The 4,890-nt window shown below is 40.0% G+C and overlaps 1 pseudogene; it reads right to left on the reverse strand.

Moving 5' to 3' along the window:
* Positions 1 to 210: 210 nt before the first annotated feature.
* LOC111380490 lies at positions 211 to 1,441 on the reverse strand (annotated as a pseudogene).
* Positions 1,442 to 4,890: the final 3,449 nt, after the last annotated feature.

Genomic DNA, 4,890 nt, shown 5'->3' on the forward strand with positions numbered 1-4,890 from the left:
TTATTTGATTTATTTTAAGTTTAGTCTGACGTACTATTCATGATATCCTTTTTTCATAATTATCATTCTCAATAAAAGAAATGATATTTTCGAAAGCAAAGTCTTTCCCAATTCTGAATCCACCACTAGATATTGGATATTAATGAAATTATTATTCCTTTTTTCTGTTTTTCAAACACAGAAGAGATTATTTTTTATAGAAGAGAGGGATACTACTTCATAATAGCTATTGTAATACATATACGAAAATCATACAGCATTTGCACTAGACGGCAGCCAATTTGAACTCAAACATTATTTTTTTCAATTATTTATCTCATAATATTTTTATTAGATGGAAAGAGTTTCTGCTTCAAGGGCAAAAGACCACTCGATAATTGGTTCCTCTAGGACAAGTAAATATGCTGGTCTGATCATCTTTAGGGTAACTATATGCATCGGGGCACCTATCTTTAAAAAACTTAGAAAATGTGGTCGGCCCACAACTTCCTGAGATGCAACAATATTGATCGGTCTTGAACACCGTGCAGGGGTTGTTGCAGCCGCCGGGTGCCCTCAGCTGATTCGGACATTGACCATTGATGTCAGCAATGCAGCGGATTCCGCGGGTGCACCCACCGGAATTGGGACTAAATTCCATCGGCACATTAAACCCGTCAACAAGGGATATATCAAAGAAGTCCAAGTTATTAAATTGGTTGAGGGCATATTCAGCTATGGTGTTAGGTGGTGTACCATAGCCTTGACACTGGAGTAATCCATTGCAGTCTCCTGTTTGACATTTACCACGACCAGAGTCATCAAAGTTGCAACTTGTTCGAGCCCAAATTCGAGCCCCTTCAGTGCCCGCACTAGGCTTTATGGTCCAAGTTTGGTCATTGTTGAGCAGCCTGCCGCCACCAGGGACAGCCGCAGCCCAGACTGGGAAGGGACAATTGTTACGGATTATGAACGTGGCTGCGTTAGTGTTGTGGAAGATAAGGGAAGCAAGAGAAAAAATGAAAATTGAAATGGAGATTGATTTGAAGGAGCCCATATTTTGAATTGAGGGGATACCAGCTATATTGTATTTGAGAATTAAAGTGGGTCCCGGTGCTGCCATTTTTTGACTTTCTCATCAATAAATTATCATCTAAAAATCCATTTCCAAATATACCCTCTTTGACATAGTCAAACATAGTGGTTGATGAAAATGTGTACAAGTAATTCAAAGTAAAAACAGGGGTGATATAGTCTTTTCCTTCTAGACTTCAAATTTAGGTGATAATTTATTTCTGGTGAAGTAAAAAAAAAGGCAGAAGTGGGTATCTTTTTCATTGGCAACTGTCAAAAAATTGATGACTTTCTTGAGAAAATGGCTCCCACACGGGGCATAATTTTAATGATAGTGTTTGAACCAATCAAAATTTGTAGAAGTCTTGGTCAACAAATCCCTATTACAATTCCAGAACATATTAGTGCTTGTTTGCAAACTTCTGTCCTTTATTTCTACTTTTTGCAAAAGAATTTTGGGAAATGACCTGTGTTTAGGGCATTCCCATACATGGGTCTAGGGGCGGCCACACATGAAATTAAAAAAAAAAAAAAAAAAATCGCGCCGAGAGCCACGATGTATGGTTTGGCAGGGGTCTGTACCTGCAACACGACCCAAGAATTTTTTAAGGATATTATTTTAGACCAACAACATCAAATAGCTCTTTTTAGCCAAATGAAGTGCTTTTAAAAAATGATTAAAACATAAAAAATAGCTTCTTATTATCATAAACATCTTTTGGCGTCTCAAATATCATGTCAAACGTCTCTTTAGTTTGGCACAACAAATCTATGATTAAGTTATTGTCTCTATTTAAGATAAAACATTTTAATTCTCGTACCAATTTTCAATAACACATTCATATAATAAAATATTTTGTACGTAAATTTAAAACTTTTCTCTACTTTTTAACCATACATTTTTCATAAAATCATTATTCAAAACACATTTAAAAAAAAAAAATAAGTACCATCAAACAGCGGCTAAATAAGGATGTTGCCTACTAATTTCCATGTGAAAAAAACAAAACAAAACAAAACCCACCCACCTCCTTATTGTGTGTGTTCTGAAGAGGTTCTATCAACCTCTGTACATACAGCATGCTTCAACACATTTCTATGTACATTGGCTAGTCTAAACTTATAAACTACTTGGCATTTATATCTAATTAAAGTAGTTAATTTAGTTGACAATAAGGGATGGACTATTATTCAACTAAGAAACACGCTTGTGCTTTGTAGGACGACCTTCCAAATAAAACACTTTTAATAGTTTAGCCCTTGTTTGATGAAAATTAAAATTAAGTGTTTTGTACCTCTGCCCGAAAAAGAATTTGTCAAGATCGCACAAGGCTGCTTGAGCTTTGATTTAAAAAAGAAGTTCCAGGACAAGGAATTTCCAGACCATTTCCAGTTGAGTGCGAATGTGATTAGGTATGAGCGACTGATAAGAGAAGAAAAACAAATGAAAAATTCTAGTAAAGGGACTTATTACAGAGACCCAAATTTTGACGTTCATACCATCGATGACGAATCATACGATCAGGCCGAAATGTGTTTGGCCGAATTAGTAAAAGGGGATACATATACTTGTCCCATAATGGCCAAGCCTAGACCATCGGGCAAAGATGAGCCCATAAAGGATGGAAACATAAAGGCTAGAACGTTCTCGTTCGATGTGACCAAAGCTGACCTTATATTCGATAAATTATATAGGGATAAGTAAATAAAGCTGAGCGATAAGCACAAATTGCCAAACCCTGAACAAATAAAGGGTAAAAAATATTGTAAGTGGCATAATGCATGGTCACATTTGACTAACAATTGCTTGGTTTTCCGTCACGTATTGCGGGATGCTATTGAATCAAGACGAATTACGTTCGACGATAAGAAAAAGATGGCAGTGGACGAGAATCCTTTCCCACAGCCACTTGGGGTAAATATGGTAACGTCTGGGTTCAAGAACAAGTTGTCAAAATTCAAGTTGGTCATAGACGATGGAGAAGAAGACACTAAAACACATCCCAGTGTCTTCGAACGAATCAAAGGGAAAGAACCAAAAAAGGACGAAAACGTCCTGTGTGCAAGGTGTAAAAGGGAAGTAAATGGAGACACAGAGAAACCAGGGACATGGCAGCATCCTCATCACCCTACCTTCTTCCCAAACATTCAGCCTGGCAGAGGGCGAGGTACATCATTTTATAGAGAACCACCTTTCGAAAGGCAGTTCAGACCAGCAGATACTGGAAGAACATTCAGGCCGCAACCTCGCCGGCCAAATGTATGGCATTCATTCCAATACAGTGCAGGAATGGCAATACCTTTCGATGAGATGACTAGGACCCAGCAAAGGCGTTTCCAGCAAAACTACGGACGGATGATGAGGCAGCAACAAGGAATGCCACATCCCAAAGCGCCTCTATTACTCAAGGTAGCCAATCAGAACGTCCTCAAGGGTAGTAAAGAGACTGGTACAGATGAATCAATGAAGGAACTGCTAGAAACCTCTTCTGGGAGGTCAAGGTTTGAGAGGGACAAAAAGGATGAAGAAGAACCAGATCAACCCCTTGCTATCCAATTTGGTATGTTGCCCCCTGTTGTAGCCAATAATTACCTACTGGCCAATGAATTCAAAAATAAAGAAAAGGAAGAAGAGAGGGAGGACAACGAAGGAGAAGCTTGCATGCTGGTATGTGAAGAAGGTCAGACTTCTGGAGAGGCCTACAACGATGAAGAGGACGATGGGATGACAGACATTGAAGAAGAAATCGACCTAGAAGCAGAAAGGAAAAAGAGGGGAGTGTCGCGCAACACTCTGTTTAAGCAACTACACCAAGAGGGAGTTTGCGAAGTAGACTTGTTGGGGGAGCCATCTGGGCGTCCTTTTGACTTTTACGTACTATACGGGACACCCAAAAGGAAGAAGAGAGTACCTCGCTCTGAAAAGTATGGATCACCTCCGAGGATAATGCCCCCTCCCACAGGTTGGATAACTGATGAGGAAGCATTAGAAAAAAGTAAGAAGGAAGTTCAGGAGACAGGGGATCAGCGTGACATACTACACGTTGACCTATCACAAGGGGATAATTCGACAGAAAACAAGCAAGAAGTAGAAATAGAGGCTGCCGAAAAGGTTGTTTTGAAACGGCCAGCCATGAAATTGACAAAACACCTAAGGCCATTATACGTTAAAGCTCTAGTTAACGGCGTCCGAGTGGCAAAGGTGCTTGTCGATAATGGAGCGGCTATAAACACCATTCCATCCAGGATGATGAGAAAGTTCGTAAAGACAGAAGGTGATATGATTCCTATAGAAGTCATCCTCACTAGCTTCAATGGAGGAGCAACTTCAGCCAAGGGAGTTATGCCTTTAGACATAACTATAGGTACGACTACTAGGACCACTGTCTTCTTTGTAATAGATGGCCCTACTAGTTACAATGTGCTCCTAGGAAGAGATTGGATACACGGAAGCCGCTGTATACCCTCGTCGCTCCATCAATGCCTGATTTTTTGGAATGACAAAGGCGAAGCAGAGGTGGTACAGGGCGATCATAGGCCTTTTGTCGCGGAAGCAAACTCGGTGGAAAAGTTCATGTACGAAGGAAACTATGGACCTGTCAGGGTGGTACAAGACGGGGAAGAACTCAAGTTGTCGCGCAAAGTGAAGAGCCATTCTCAGTGGACGCACTCACTGAGATATCCAAACAGATGAGGCCAAATATAGTGGCCCTGGAAGAACCAGTGATTGGCAAAAGAATAATCAAGGAATCTTAAATGGATTCTGAGTTGCAAAAGCAAATGGCCGATATTCAGGCCTTCAAACCCAGACTGATGGCTTTCAATAAGGAATGCAAT

The sequence above is a fragment of the Olea europaea genome, unplaced genomic scaffold (assembly GCF_002742605.1).
Source record: "Olea europaea var. sylvestris unplaced genomic scaffold, O_europaea_v1 scaffold2152, whole genome shotgun sequence".
NCBI lineage: Eukaryota > Viridiplantae > Streptophyta > Magnoliopsida > Lamiales > Oleaceae > Olea > Olea europaea.